Source organism: Vespa mandarinia, chromosome 16 (assembly GCF_050613455.1).
Source record: "Vespa mandarinia isolate Hongniang chromosome 16, ASM5061345v1, whole genome shotgun sequence".
NCBI classification, from domain to species: domain Eukaryota; kingdom Metazoa; phylum Arthropoda; class Insecta; order Hymenoptera; family Vespidae; genus Vespa; species Vespa mandarinia.
Window position 1 is genome coordinate 4,182,926 of NC_140825.1, and position 17,075 is coordinate 4,200,000.

Below are 17,075 nucleotides of genomic sequence, written 5' to 3' on the forward strand. Positions count from 1 at the left end.
AAGCCAGAGGAGTGTTCTTTCTTCGTTGGATTCTCTCCGATCGTTTTATATCTCTCACTTTCTTTCGTTTCCCCTTGGCACCAGAGAAGGAGCAAGGAGGGAGCGAGGAGAGCACACAGTGGAATTCGAGTCCGCGGATCTCAGAGACGCTCTCTTCTTCTCCTCCATCGACTCTGGCACGTTCCCCACCTCGACTATGCGCCGTAGGATACTCACGGAGGCGCCCAGATAGAAATAATACATTATTTAAATACTGTGGCGACTACGTTGCGTGACCTTCTCATCGACGTCGCGCCTGATCCCCTCTCCTTTAACCTCTTCCCCTCTCGTTGGATTCCCCTTTTTCTCCCCACCGTTGCCACCTCCGCGATCCACCCCTACGCAAGCCTTCCCTTGCGCGCGCGCGCACCACTCCTTTACCCTTCTCTTTCTCTCTCTCTCTTTCTCTCTGTCTCTCTCTGTCTCTATCTTTGTCTTTCTCTTTTTCTTTTCACTCTTCCTCTCTCACACTCGTTTCTCGCTCTACCTAGTCTTCTCCTTAGGAACCTAGCATAGTTTGATCGTGCACAATGCACACAGGGTGGCTCGCAAGGACGAGAAATTAAAGAAGCTTCCTTAAAGCCGTTACCTGCGCCCGTACCTAAGCGTTCGATTGCGCACTTCTGCCTTTGGAAATGAGGGCCAAATTTTTATTGGCCCCACTCACACACATCGAGTATAGAGGAGACACGTAAACGTACCAAATGGTTCAATGAGAATACTGGGGCTAAGGAAAGAGAGAGAGAAAGAGAAAAAGGATGCTTGGGATTTCCTTTGTCCAAGAAACCGTTTTTCTCAACCGAAAGGACAGCCGCGATCGCCCTACCAGCCCAGCTCCTTGTAACCTCTGAGTAAAAAGCTTTTACACGGAACGCGAGACACGAGGCGTCCTCAGGATCCCCTGAGATTTCTTCTTCTTCTTCTTCTTCTTCTTCTTCTTCTTCTTCTTCTTCTTCTTCTTCTTCTTCTTCTTCTTCTTCTTCTTCTTCTTCTTCTTCTTCTTCTTCTTCTTCTTCTTCTTCTTCTTCTTCTTCTTCTTCTTCTTCTTCTTCTTCTTCTTCTTCTTCTTCTTCTTCTTCTTCTTCTTCTTCTTCTACTCTTTTACCGATTCGACGAGTTCGTTCGCGCTTGAGCACGTACTCTTGACCTCGTCGAAAGGTGATCGAGAAATATGTCCGTATAATGCGTAAATGGATATGTAATTAAATAAATAAGACGAAAGTTCTCTTACATACGAAGGACATATCTTCGAGATGTAGAAAACTGTGAGTATACGGAACGAAAGGACCGATTTATTCCGGTATATCGTGATGACTTTTTCGAAAATGCCCGCGCTCGCTCGCGAGAGTTATATAGATTGTAATAATCCAGTAATAATCTTGTGCTTGACAGCAGCGCGCTTGGATGTTATTAACCAATTACTTTTTTAGCATGGTTGCAAGGTAGACCATTGCAAACAGTCAACGTCTTAACGACCACTTTTTGTACGATTCAAGCGCGAAGATCATAACAGGGCAGACAGTTCTCCTATTTCTTCTTCCGGTATTTCAACTAGCATTTTCCCGCCACGGGAAATAAGCGTAACGTCACGCTTTCCGCGTCTCCCCCTAGGTAGCAGCACCTTCAACGCGCAAGGATTTTCGAACGCTCAAGAATTTTATTCTTTCTTTTCTTTTTTTTTCTTTTCCTTTTTATTCTTTTGCTTTTTTCCTTTTTTTTCCTTTTTTTTCCTTTTTCTTTTTTTCTTTTTTTTTTTCTTTTACTTTAAAGCAAGAGAATTGTAATTATCCTTTGATCGAAGGATAACTTCTTATAAATAACGATACACTCTTGAGCGTCGACATGCATTTAAAATCATTTGCGAATTCATATTCCTAAATTATTGAGATCGTCAAGATGAAATAAGCGTCATGACATAGTTTTTTTTGAGATAATTAAGAGTTAACGTAGAATGTTGACCCATCTCGAATTCGAGTGATCTCTGAAATGAAGAAAAGGACCACCCGGTAGGCGGAACGGCGTCGATCAATCCGGGACACCCGCTAGAGAGATCACGAGTATACGAGTCGAGCTGCTCGTAGTACTCTCTCAGTACTCGTGTTGCTGCGCCTCTCCTCATGCCCCTTCGATCACCAAGTCTCTATCTCTCTTTTGCTTGGTTCGGGCATCCTTGCTCCTACCTTCCTGCTCTTCCTCCCTACGTGGAAGAGCTCGTGTTCGATAGAGAGAGAGAGAGAGAGAGAGAGAGAGAGTGAGGGAGGGAGAGAGAGAGAGAGAAAGAGTAAGAGAAAGAGAAAGAAAGAAAGAGACGACTATATGGAGGCGCTGCCGATGCAGCTTCCTTCCCCCTTCGCATGAAGCGCCACCATGATCAAGGCCCGAACTGGCTTCGTCCCCGCGCGTCAGCAACGTTGCCAAGTGTCCTCGACCATCTGTAACGCTCCTTCTTCTCCTCCTCCTCCTCCTCCTCCTCCTCCTCCTCCTCCTCCTCGTCATCCTCACCCCTTCTCATCCTTCTCCTCCTTCTTCTCCATCACCTCCTCCTCTACCTTCTCTAACAATATATCCACCACCACCACCACCACCTCTTCTTAACCGCCCTTTATTGCTTTAATATTCGATACCGTCTTGTGATCGCTATGTATTACGCGCGTAGGTGTAAACTCGTCTTCTTCGCGCCCTCCCTCGATTCTTCTCACTCTTTCTCTTTATTTACAGATCTGCTCTTATTTCTCTCTATGTATTTATTTTTCCCATTCACATTTTTCTGTCGTGAAAATTTAAATACACGCCATTTTCATGATACGGCCAATGAGCTGCGGCGCTTCCTTTTCGCGGGCCTGGCACGTTTTAAACTTTTACGCGGGCTTTCCCTTCCTTTTCACAGTCTCTGTCTCTCTCTCTCTCTCTCTCTCTCTCTCTCTCTCTCTCTCTCTCTCTTTCTTTCATATATTTCTCTGGGACGAACGCACGTCAACTCGGACAGAATACTCCTCTTATGAATTTTCTTAAACAAAGTATGAAGGTTGAATAATAATGGGGATAAATGTAAATATCTATTTCTATTTCTATTTCTATTTTTTTCTTACTTTCTTTCATTGTTATCGAAGATAGAACACTCTCTTAACGTAGTAATAGATAGGTACTTAGACTCTGTGGTGCATAGATACATATATGGGATAGGTGCACAGTCATGGGTTAACTATGTATAGCCGGAGTAATAGAGTTTGCCGAGTAGACATGCGCCCTTCTTGGACCAAGGTGCCGGCCTTGCCCCATATTTCTTCGAAATGGCCGCGCAGAGAGTGGAGTGACGTTCGATATCTTGAACGTAGACGATGTCGGTGTCGAAGGAGCCTAGACGACAACAGGGGCCGCCGACGACGCCGACGGCACGACGCTACTCTCTGCTCTTTTGACGACAACTCTGACAATTAGGGAGGTGAAGGGAAATGCATCGAGACGCACTGGCGTATACGGAGACTTCAATTATGAGGTTATATTCGTAATAAATCTTCTTGCAGATTCCATAGACATTTTTATAAAACGCTTTCGATAATTAAAAAAAAAAAAAAAAATATATATATATATATATATATATATATATATTAATAACGAACTATGTCCGTATTAAAATAAATCTTCTTGTGAGATGATAATAGAACGGACTATCGATCGTTGTTACTAAGTATAGGTATATTATTATTTGTTAGAATAACGTATTCGTGAGAAATAATGATCGTTTCGTTATGCTGTAAGTGTAGCATTGATTTGTGTATTATTTCAGTGAGCGATGATGCTCGGTGCGTGAAGTACTATTGATTCGCCCTGCAGCCAGAATAGGCAGGCATCCATATTCGATTTTCAAGCGTGCCCAACTACATTGTCATTTAGTGACGTATACGAACGAACATATAGTACGATACACGTGCCGTCTATAACTGGTACCCTTTTTAATATCTTTTGTAATTATCATATTGTTTATGAATGAATAAACGACAAATTAAAGAAACATTATATTTCATTATGTATATAAACAAGTTGATCGTGTTGACGAAAAGGAATCGAACAGAAAAAAAACAAAAAAAAAAAAATGAACAAGAAAAAAGGAAAAAGGAATTCTTCGTTATCGAGAGTGGTTCATAGCCATCGCTAGAGGGGTGGATCACTCGGTAGGTAGTAGTAGCAACGAGTAGTGACTGTGGGCGACTACGAATAGCCGAGGCGAGAGCGTTGACCAGATGTGCGGATAGTCCGGAGAGCGTGCCACGAACGAACGGATAAAGTGGTAGAGTAGAGTCGGATAGTATTCGGTCGCCCGTCCATTATGCCATGCTATAAGCCTTCCAAGCGTCTTTCTTCTTCTTTATTGTTTGGCGCGTAGAGGAAGGCACGCGCGCACGCTCTCGCGCGACCAACGCGCGTTCCGCGTTGCCGGTAAAAAACATACAGCTGTCGATGTCACGATAGTTTCAAAGAAACTTTAGATAAGACAAGAAACATATAAAAGAATATAAACCGGTCGAACGAATACAACATACTTTCTTCTCTTTCAAGAATAACAAAGATCTATTCGATGTGTGTGAGAGAGAGAGAGAGAAAGAGAGGAGGAACTTTGAATGTTTATAAATTTTATGATAAACAGGACATATATGACAAATAACGATTTAGCTTTCACCTATTCTCATGACTCCTTCTCTATTATCTTTTCTATTTGTATTTATTATCGTCTATTTTCAATGGAGTTCCATGCTTCAAATACACGCACTTTCTTCGCGCTTCCGCAAAGATGTCGCGAGTAAACGAATCAACAATGGCTATTCCATTTTCTGTTAGACTACGTCGGTAAAGCAGTTATTGCAATAATGACGTAACGCTCATAATCATAAAATACACAATTATTAATGTGATTATCAATGATTAGCTCATTATTAATGTTGTTTCTAAGCGTTAAAATAGAAACAAAAAAATCACAATTTATTTCGTACGAAAGAAGCCTCCGGGTGCAGTTAAGCAACCTTGGAAGGCGGTCTAAAGAGGATTAGAAAGGTTAAAATATTTGTTATCGACATTGTGAATAACTGTGAAGACATTTTGTCAGTATTATGGTCGAAAGTTCGTCAATGTTATTGTTTGTTTCCTTGCTAGTACGAATGGGAGAAGCAGGTAAGAAAATGTCTAAAGACATAAAGGAAGATCTTTCTTTCTCTTTCTCTCCTTTTTCTTTTCTTCCGTTTCTTCCCCTTTTTTCTCGCGTTGTGCAAGGAAGCCCTGCTAATTTGGGAATCCGAGTGTTAAAGCCGGATAATTTAGGGTACCCTTCGAACAGGGATACAAGTCCTCTCTGAAAATACTTTACACCCACTGTTGGAAATGTCTTCCTATTTAAGGGTGCCTTGTGGTGAAAACAGGAATACATTTCCAAGCAACGAGAGTGAGCCTTGCTGTGAGACGTTACTTCTTCCCCCTCTTCTTTTCTCAGCGGTCAGGTTATTTAAGGGATTTTTCAAAGCGAGCGTAAAGATGACTGAACGATGCCTTTGGAGAAAGTTAAGAACTGAAGATCGCGTTTAAAATTTTCAATCTTTCCAAGGAATCCTCAAGTATAATCTCCCCTGATACATATTTAGTTGTTTTCGATACTGAGATCATGATGAATTTCTTCTGCGTTGTCTTCTTTAAGAGCGTTAAATGGAGAAGAGTATTTTCGGTTACGACGTATAAATTCTATAATGTAGACACATACACAAGCACACAAGCACATACACATAAATACACATATATAACACTCCGATAAAAGACGTCGGTTGCGCGCGCGCGCGCGCGCGTGTTTACGAGGAAAAAGAAAAAAGCAATTCCGGCCGTCACCTTCCGTTAAGACGTTCGCGTCCCAGAATAACAGAAGGCTGGGTATAAACACCGTAAAACTTGAGGAAAAAAGCTACGGCACGCTTGGCTATCCGAAAGGAGAACGCGCTTGGAAGGAGAGAAGAAATGGCAGATTGGGAAACGATAATGATGATTCGCGAATCTTTGAAAGGTAAAGATTTACATCCATAGGTTAGATGTGTATTTAGACGAGTAAGGATGAAAAAAAAAAGGAATAAGAGTAGAAACGTATAAAGAGGTTCCTCTTCATGGATATATCATAGCCCAGTCATTGCCACAACAAGTAGGAAATATACTTTCAAGCCTAACGGGATAATGTCGCCATAGTGACCTGGCTAGTCCATTATTTTTCTTACTGTAGACTATAATATGCCGGAGACGACTCGGGCTAAACTTGGTTTGGTTTCCTCTTTGTTATATGCTACGGTCGACAATTTTGTTGGTATATCAAATTTAAAAGTATTAAAGTTCATATAAGTGTTGTGGATTCCGATATATATATATATATATATATATATATATATATATATATAAAAATATGATGTAAAGATCCTAGCACGTAGATAGGTGCTTGAAGGTCCAACAATCCTTCGATCGGCGATACCAGCTCGGCAGCTTGAGGCATAAGACGCACCTGTATTTACGGCCGTCCTGAAATGGAGCCTCGCGACATGGATTAATAGGCAGAAAGAGCAATCGGCTCAATGGCCATGTTGGAAGCATGATCGTATTTGCGTTATTATTAGATATACGCCATAAAGCTTTACTCTCTCCTCCACCTACTCTTCCTCTTTCTTCTCATCATCATCATCATCATCATCATCATCATTGGCTCTCATTGCTCGCTTTTTCTCTTTTCCTACTCTTTTCAATCCTGAGACTCGTTTATAGCGCAAGGCCACACGTTCCTCACGAAGGAACCTTTCCTCCTCCTCCTCCTCCTCCTCCTCCTCCTCCTTTTTCTTATGTATTTGAGCTTTTCAACGCGGCACTTCCTCTTCTCTCTGTCTTCTCTACGCATTAAAACATCTTAAATAGCATTCCTGATTCATTATATGGGCCTTCCATAAACTATATCGAAAGTTAAGATTTTTGTTATCTTTGACAGCTCTAAAGCATCATCCTCTATTTCCATTTTATCTTACTAGTTCCTTTTTGACACTGGTGGCGCCTCTGCGTTATACTAATTTTAGCAATAAGCACGTGTTCCTCGTTAACACCGAATAATCGGTATATATGCTCGCTCATGAATTTCTCAAAAAAGAAATAATAACGATCCTAAAGTTCGTATCAATCTTTTGGTCCAAAAATCACAACGTTACGAGTTGCGAGAGTGTACTGCAAAAGTCTGTCAACGAACTCTCCTCCATGCAAATAAATAAAAGCATGCAAGTGAGAGAAAAAAAAGGAAGAAAACAAAAAAAAAAGCACGAACGCCCGATGGAAAATAAATTTCGCTATCGGTCTTTCGAAAAAAAAAAAGAAAAAAAAGAAAAAAAGAAAAAAAAAAAGAAAAAAGTAAAAAAAAAAAGAAAAAAGATAATACGTCGCCGGCAGCTAGTTCACGTCCCCGGTTTTCCGATTTATCGATCGTAATTGTTTCACGTGCAGGTCCGATGGACAGCCGAAAATAATATTGACCCTTCTACGCAGGCGCCAATATGACACTGCACGGACAATGCACGCGCTATGAGGTAGACAAAAAAATATATACGCATGTGTGTGCGTCCTTGCATATATACAGGGTGAACCGCATTATTTCACATTGGCATTACTTATTTGAAAATAAACACCATTGTCTGACGTTGCAAATAAAAATTCCATTATTTATTTCACATTTATATTTATTTCTTTTTTTATTAACTTATTAATTTTAACATTCTTTTTAATCGTTTTTGTACTTCTTGTACGCTATCCGCGTACACAGCTATGCTCTCACGATGATAACTATGGATATTGAATAAGTATACGAAGGACACGTGTTTTCAAAGTGCTCGATGAAAATACACAAACTTGCACATATAGGTAGACACATATACACGCACATACAGACAGGCATAAACACTTCACACTTCCCATCGTCGTTAGCATCGCTTCAACGAGGAACGATCGTTAAATTCACACATCGCTTCTTATTCGACAACTTCGTTAATGAGCATTCTTTCAGCTAGCCGATGAAAAGCCACCGACCGATTGTATCGTTAGACCAAAAATTCTTGGGAAAATCAATTTCGATAAATACGATCGTTGATTGATTGAAATTACGAGGAGTTACTATAAGCGGAAATGACGTAAGTTCGAATGGGAAAACAAAGGATACGGGAAGGCGATTGTGCTTTATCGTGCACTTTCTTAAAAAATAAAAACAGTATAGACTGGGCTCGTTCATTCGTTTACATTCGACAATGTCATGACATAAATGTAATCGAATTAAATCGAGGGACCAAACAGCGAACGTGCCCGCGTAATATCAGACGGAAGGAAATATAGTTTGTTTATCGAGGATCGACTTCCTCGAGTCAGGCCAATCGGTCCACCGGCAAGTTAATTCGACGATGAACACCTTCGTCGATGACCGTGACGCGTTCAAATTAATACGGTCCGATGAATAATTCATCACGATCTCCGTTGCTTATCGATCGGCGATAATGAAAAACATACTGCCGGTGGGGGCTGCGTTTCGAACGGCTCGCGCCAATCACGATTTGCAGTACTGTAAAAACTGACCACGATGCCATGGGTCAAGCAACCAGGCCAATAATCCCAATGACGTTTGCATAGATTGATTCAAAGTGGCACACGTTCAGTGTATGTTTTTGAATAATCGAAATGCTTGTACAAATATATATATATATATGATATATGATATGTGTGCATATATATATATATTACGTAATAATGTAATAAATAAACAAGCGCAACGTTTACGAATAATCGAACTGATCGATATTTTTAATGAACAACATCGTCATTGGTTCTCCCAATGGCGATAAATGAAGAATCATCGAACGGCGTTCAATGTTTCAACATACATATTTGCAAGTATACTCGCAAGCTACGAAAGGGCGAATACTCTTGTAATAATGCGAGTTATCAGAATAATTACATAATTTCATTATCCACGTTATTAGATCAGTCAACGAATTGTGTGTTTCAGGTGGATTAGTTAAAATTTCAACATTAAAATTCAACATTAATGTTTTCATTTGTTAAGATCAATCCAAAATGTTAATTATTAAAATCGAATAAAGAAAGTTAAAGTACGAGGGTGTTACCTCGAGCCTGGATCTATCTATAATAATTTACGAAATCACTAAACTTCATCGACTACCAGTCTCTCTTTTCCAGATCAGAAACTAATGTTCATCTCATTAACGACCTTCGGTAAACCGGATCCCTGGCTTACCGGCCATAAAAAGTATAGACGTAAAGTCGTCGAGGGCGACCGGTGATACGATGGAAGGCGATTGAGTGGAAGAAAAAAGTAAAAGAAAGGTGGAAAGAAAGAAGGAACGAAAGAAATATAAAAAGCTAGACCAGCAAAGAAAATAGAAAGATAGGGAGGTGGTGAAGAGAAAGAAGATTGGGAATCCTCGAGTCACGTACGAACGGATTCCTCCGATGCACTGGCTCAGAGTTCCGCCACACTGATTATCACTGCGGCGGAGAATGGCGTTAAAGATGCGCGCGCGAGCGTGCATCTATGTTCACACTGACCCGTCACCATCTCTTTTTCTCTTTATCTTTCGTATAAAAAATGACTGGGTGTGTATGCGAGAAAACATACAGTACATAGGATATACATACATAAGCGGTTTGGTAACACGGTTGGTGCAAAGCCCGGAACAGCCTGTTGGCCAACAACGACTGTAAGCGGTCGTGTGCGCTTGCGCCTTCGAGTTCGTGACACTTTAAATATATATGTATACCTATGTATGTATATGATCCTATCAAGAGAGAAAGAGGGACAATGAGGGAGAGAGAGGAAGGGTAAGATACTTTAAGTGAAAGGGGTTAAAAGTAATAGAAATGATGAACAATTTCGTAAAATTTCCAATCGTAGTTGGACATTATCACATTGAGACAATTAGTCTGATCGAAAAATCAAAGAAATGATATTTTCCTATTTGGATCTAAGATTGTTACTTCGAAGTAAACCAAGTGTAAGATCTTGAAAAGTGTCCTCGTACGTTGAATTAGAGTGTGAAAGGGGTCGCTAATAGACACGTGTAGCCTGTCCATGTTGAGAACACGTTCACACGGGTATTTCACGTGCGATTATCCTTGTATACGGGTCTGATCGAGGACACGCGCGACCTCTCTCGTTGCCGATCAACCTCCATTATACATAACTCTTGTCACGGAGTTAGTATTTGCTTGTTAGAACAACAATAACAATATTAATCGTTCCTTTAAAGTGATCAAAATTATCATGTTATTTTATCGATTCTGAGTTCGATCGATTTTCATTTACGATCAAGGAACACAAAGTTTTACCATCAATAATACGTATTATTATTAGATATACGATTTTATTGGTAATGGATGAAATATGTTAAATACATAAGATAAATACTTGGTGTATATGCGAAGATAAATGTTAAAGATCGGCGAATAATCGTTCTTCTTATAAAAATAAGTTTGCGGATGAAGGATTCATCGAAAGGCATTTCTTGCTTTCTTATAGGATGGAAAAGCGACGGTTTAACATTCACGAAAGATCATATGCAAAATTAGCGTGAGTAAAGAGCCGTGCCGAGTAGCCGTCAACGGACGAGATGATGGATCGTCTCTAGAAAGTAAGCAGCACGTGCGTATCACGCAATCGTATCGCGAAGTCTACGAAAGTCCGACTAAGTCTATAGTTCCATATGTACACATACGTAAACCAGACATGTGCACTTACCATTCGCCGTTTCACTTTAAGCAGCGAAACGTGAGACGTTCTATCGAGTTGCACGTATGCAGTACTAGATACATCTATGCACGCCATTTAAATGACATAGATTTCGTTTGATGCGGCTTTATACATTAACAGTACAGATTATACTGTAGTCCCGAATCTTCTTGACGATACCACTTGGCTATCGTTCCTTTGAGAGAGTTCTATCAAGATACGTAGATATACATATTGCATGCATGTTACATAATATATGTATATATCTACTGATCATGAACATTTATAATATACATTAAAGACATAATATATATCTTCTATGGTTTTATATATCTTATATGTATACTCCTCTCATGTCCATAAATATATACGTAGATATGTATATAGAAAACAGACAGGAACGCGAGTGGAACATCAGGGTGAGTACCTTTGTCCTCCTCTAGCGTGTCGGTGGAGGAACGGGGTGTAGGAACCCTATTGATCTCCTCACAGAGGCTCGAGCCAGTAGCAGAGAGTTCGAAGAGAAAGAGAGAGAGAGAGAGAGAGAGAGAGAGAGAGAGAGAGAGAGAGAGAGAGAGAGAGAGAGAGAGAGAGAGAGTGAGTGAGTGAGTGAGTGAGTGAGTGAGTGAGTGAGTGAGTGAGTGAGTGAGTGAGTGAGGGTGAGTGGGAGGCAGGCATAGGATGGAGCAAGCGCGTAAAAGAGAGAGAGAGAGAGAGAGACAGAGAGATATTGACGCGAGTGAGAGGCAAGAGCATCGACGGAGCTCAGCTGCGCTGCGCCACGAGAGGGTGGCCGCGTTGTCATGCGCTGACTTGACACGTCATTAATGTATTACAGGATAATGCCAACAAACCGATATCCACCCGCTAATACGACCACCTCCAACTCTTCTTCCTCCTCTTCGTCCTTCTCATTCTCATCCTCGATATTTACGTGCGTGTACGCAGCTGTTATTCCACTGAATTCCACTGGTCATCGAACGTTCTAAATCATTCGGGTTTGCATTCAGCATGTCCGATTTGAATCATTGCGAAAATATCGAAATGCATATTGGTATACGTATGTATGTAATATATAGTACATTCTTCACATGTCACGAACATGTAAATATACACAATGATACATAGTATACTATTTAATGTATGATCAAACGATTTGTACGTGCGGGGAAGCGTATTATATACCTATGTATATCTACTCCAATGTTTTCTCTTTCGAGTGAATCAGCTTAGAGTTTATTCACGTCAATCAGCTAACGCATTAAACTACTCAGAATGGTTTGTTACATGACCCCTTATGCATTTATATTCGATTTCGTTATATCGAAAGATCATAAAAATCATCTAGAGAAGCTCATCTGATCGATAAGAGATCGCACGATTAATCTTTCAGGAGGTGACCGGTGTATGTTGGCGAGAGGAGAACGAGTCGGCGATTCGACTTTCGATCAAGCCGAGGCTGCGGTGGGATCCGTGGTTTTGTGGAGCAGTCTGTGCAACAACCGGTGCAACCGCGAGCACACTTTCTTCTCGCTCCCGTACGCGGGAGCCGCACGTGTGTACACGTGGGTTTGGCGGTTTTAACAGCCGCACGCGCTCTCACAAAATTTCACCGGCTCTCTCGACATTATTCTCTTTGCTTATCTCTTTACGCGTGTGCGTCTATGTTTCAACATATGTCCTAATATATTAAGAAAAGGATTCGATTTGATTTTCCGATTAAACATTCAAATATTTCTATAAATATTTCTCCTTAAATTTACAGATATCTATACATATTATATATATATATATATATATATATATATATATATATATAATATATATATAAGAAATGGAACCATGCAAGGTAAGAAAATTGTTAAATGTAATGATGCGGGTGCAGGAGTGGATCCAACCGATTCGAGTGTCTCGACAGTGGCCACCTGTTCTTGGTCGCGCGCGACGTATAGAAATAAAGTGAAAGAAGCGCGAAAATGTGGCGCGTGTGTTTGTTACCATCTCTTTCTTTCTTACTTCACACACGCGTCTGCTTGCTTTCGGGCGTGGAGAACGGGTAAGGTGGTCATAATAGTTGCCGGCACCTGTCTCAGAGTTCGGCCATCTGAGATCGAGACTGATGCAGCCGCCGAAAAGAGAAAGAAAGAGATAGAGAGAGAGAAAGAGATTAAGAGAGAGAGAGAGAGAGAGAGAGAGAGAGAGAGAGAGAGAGAAAGGACAAAGAATGATAAGAAAGAGAAAAAGAGAGAAGATCGAAGTAGGGAGCTGCCGACAGACAAGGACAAGGAAGGTGAGACCAGTGCGTTGAGAAGAGAGTTCGCGAATATAGAAGGAGTGGTGGGGATAGTAAAAAGAGAAAGAGTGATAGAGGGTGAGGTGGGGATGAGTTTTGTAGAGTAGTCGCGTTGGTGCGAAAGAGCCTGCGCGTGCCACTGTTACGCTGGCACCTGCCACAAAACTTGGCTCTACCTTTTGGCGCACACAGAGAGAAAAAGAGAAAGAGAGAAAGAGAGAGAGAGAGAGAGAAAAAAGAAAGAAAGAGAGAGAGAAAGAAAGAGAGAGAGAGAGAGAGAGAAAGGGATAGACACTCTCACATTCTCATCCTCCCACTACTTCTTCCAACCCCACCAACATTAACCCGACGGCGAACATCTTGCCTTAAATCGTCCAAGGAACGCGAGCACGTTTTCGACTTCTCCATGGAAGTTCAAATATGAACATCTTTTATATCTGATATAATAAAGTAATGATCTATAATCAATATATATTAGGATCGATGATAAATCTGAACTATTTCAAAGTTATGTAAAAAAGAAAAAGGAAAAGAAGAAGAAGAAGAAGAAGAAAAGAAAAGTAGAATAACAGTATTTGTTTCGATATTCCTATTGGAAATTCAATGGAAAATTAAAAGGCAATATTTGCATCGGCAACGGTCAACTGTAAAACTAGAAGAGCAAAGAAGAAATCAGTAGCGCAAACTGAAGGATTAATGTCGTTAAACAAAGATGATCCGAGGGACACCGACAGAGCCAAAATTTGGAAATTGTAGAAAACATAACGTATATATATATATATATATATATATATATATATATATATATATATATATATACATATACATATACATATACATATATATACATATATATATATATACATATATATAATATATATCTGTGTATATATATATATATGTGTGTATATATTCGATAAAAGAAAAAAATAATAGAAAAAGTTAGGCTCTGTTGTATAGCTAGAGAAGTAACAATAGTGAGCGGAAATTTCAATTAATTTTATGGAGGCCGCGATGTAAATTGCGTAGGGGTCAACGGCGTGTCGGCAGGGAGTAGAGTAGGATAGCAAGGGTGTCACCGCTAGCGCCGTTACTACGTTGGGCTTTGATGGTACTGTGGTAGTGGTGTAGGGATCTTGGTGGTGGAATCGGTGGTGGCGAGTCGGGGGGTTGCTCGGAGGTGTAGGCACGGTCCACGGCCCCGGTGGGCATAGGGCGCGGGCGGAGGGTAGTCGGTTGGATGGGTATTGATCAGCCAGGCGGCCAACAAGACGCCTTTGCAGGATACCTACTATACCCACTGCCACCCTACATAAACTACTACCACCCCATCCCCTTTACTTTGCCGCTCACCATCTCCTTTTCTCACTCCGAAGATCGAGAGGGGTTGAAGTGAAGAGAATCAGGGGGGATGATGAGAGAGAAAGAAACAGAGAAACGGAGAAAGAGAAAGAGTAGGAAAGAGAGAGAGAAAGGGAGAGAGAAAGAGCGAGACAGGAATTGGATTGAGAGGGTCGTCGAAGAACAAGCCGAGAGAGAAAGAGAGAGAGAATGAGAGAGAATGAGAGAGAAGAGTTGACGCTAAAGGAGAGACGGCCAACAAGACGCCTTTGTAGGATACCCAACAACCATACGCATTACTACCACCTCCAGCAGTACCGCGTCTTTTCGCTTCCAGTGCGAAGATGGAGAAAGGTAAAAGGGAGGAAAAGAGAGGGAGAGAAAGATATATATATATATATATATATATATATATATATATATATACAGAGAGAGAGAGAGTGAGAGAGAGAGAGAGAGAGGAGGGTAAGTATAGAACAAGGAAAGAAACTACTTGAAGAAAGAGGTAGTAGTAGGAACAACCACCACCATCACCGCTACTACCACTTGGAATATTCGGTGAGACTCGTGCTGGCGACCGACAACCAGACGCCCTCGGAAGATATCTACTATACCAACCACCAGCCCACGTCCCGCCACCACCTACATCACCTATACTAACCTTATCCTTTTCCTCCCTTGAAACGGAAGAAGGAGCGACGAAAATGAACGAATAGATATATCGGACGAAAATATACAGATGGGAAGAAGAAGGGGTAGGTGATGTAGGCATCACGTATATAGACATCTGAATAGACAGAGATGGTGAATGCGTTGGCGAAAAGGGTATAGACGGGAATGAATATATAGGATATATAGATATATGTATGTATGTGTGCGTGTGCGTGTGTGTATGTGTGTGTATGTATGTATGTATGTGTGTATGTATGTGTATATATACGTGGAGGAGGAAGAGAGACAGTTCACGTCGACGCCGCTGCTGCGACATAGTGCCCCCAATAGCGATATATATCCACCCGTTCTAACCAACCCTATGCTTCTACCACCCACACGCTTCTATCTCTTACCATTTCCACCTCTTTCTACTCTCTCTTTTCTTACCCTCTCTCACTCTCTCTCCCTCTCTCTCTCTCTCTCTCTTTTCCTATCTATCTCTTTCTCTCCCTCTCTTTTCTTTCTCCCTTCCTCTTTCATTCCTCTCTCTTTTTTTCTCTTTCTCTTTCATTCTCTCTCTTTTTTTCTATTTCTCTTTCATTCTCTCTCTTTTTTTCTTTTTCTCTTTCATTCTCTCTCTCTCTCTCTCTCTCTCTCTCTCTCTCCATTTCTATCTTCCTTTTTCTCTATCTTTTTGTCTATCTCTTTCTGTTTCCTTTCCATCAAATCCCTCTCCTGGCACCTTCACCGAGGAAATCACTCCTCCCTCGCTTCTCTCACTCTTTCACTCTCATTCTCTGTATCTCTCTCTCTCTCTCTCTTTCTCCCTTTCTCTCTCTCTTTTTCTCTCCTTCTATTTCTCTTTCTCTCTCTCTCTCCCTCTCTCTGTTTCTATCTCTCATTTACCGACGGCATCACAACTGCGCTTTTGCCTCCGCTGTTCCGCAATGCTCGGACTGTGGCTCGAATCGGAGAACGTTGTGTGAGAGACAGGGATGGATGCGTGCCGAACGACTTTCGGTAGTACTTTGTCGAGCGAGTCTATATGAATACACATGTATGTATGTGCATAGGTTTACCTATACGTATATATATATATATATATATATATATGTATGTATGTATATATATATATATATAACTCGATGAGCTTTTCTCTTTCTCGTACCTAGATTCACTGTTACCGAGGATATCTGTGAATTCAGCGCGATCGCGCACGCGCAGAGATCTCTAGAATACTCTTCGTCCCTCGTCGATGGCTCTCGATATCGGCCAGGATTATTGACGTTTGGATCGCGCCATCCAATCCCGTATGTCCGTTAGCGAAAGAAAAATAAAAATATCCGACCTCGTATCTTTGATATTGACGCTAATGTGATAATTAAATTGAACCTTTAATAGATCCTCTTTGAAGATCGTAGTAATATTGATTTTTATTGTTAAGAAATTATTGGAGAAATTCCTTTTTAAAATTTCAAATTTATATATATATATATAGTGTGTGTATATAAATAAAAAGAAGTGACGAGTTCATCTTATCCTTTTCCTTTTCTTTCTTTCTTTTTTGTTTTTAATTTTATTTTAATAAGACACCTTCGACTTAAGCGAGCGCAATTGGTAGGTTTCGCGGGATATTGCCAGCTGCCATAACGCGTCTCCTTTAGGCACCAAACAGCCTAGCAAAAATGAGAAAAAGAAAGGAAGTAGAAGGAGGAGGAGGAGGAGGAGGAGGAGGAGGAGGAGGAGGGACATGTTGTCCACGTGCCGTGGATCTCCAACTTTGAAGGTAGGTGTGCTTCGGATCGAACAGGCCGAGACATAAGTCGAGCGTGGCACACCTTAGCCATGTAAAAGCCGCCTGTTGCGACGAGCACCTGTACATATACTATGTACAAGTATCGGCAATCCTGTTGGGTTCTCAAGATGGTTCTCCTTCCTTAAAGGCGGCCGGTCGATCATCAT

General features: G+C 41.0%; 1 long non-coding RNA gene across 6 annotated transcripts in view; it reads left to right on the plus strand.

Moving 5' to 3' along the window:
- LOC118442301 (uncharacterized) overlaps positions 1–12,544 on the plus strand; it is a 69,163-nt gene extending 56,619 nt beyond the window's left edge. For 5 of the 6 annotated variants that reach the window (XR_014983103.1, XR_014983105.1, XR_004838361.2 and 2 more), the window contains 2 exons: positions 3,375–3,535; positions 3,827–4,030. This is a non-coding gene — a long non-coding RNA (uncharacterized LOC118442301). Of the gene's footprint in view, positions 1–3,374; positions 3,536–3,826; positions 4,031–12,218 lie in introns of those variants that run through there. The other variant, XR_014983106.1, reaches the window with a different exon arrangement.
- Positions 12,545–17,075: the final 4,531 nt, after the last annotated feature.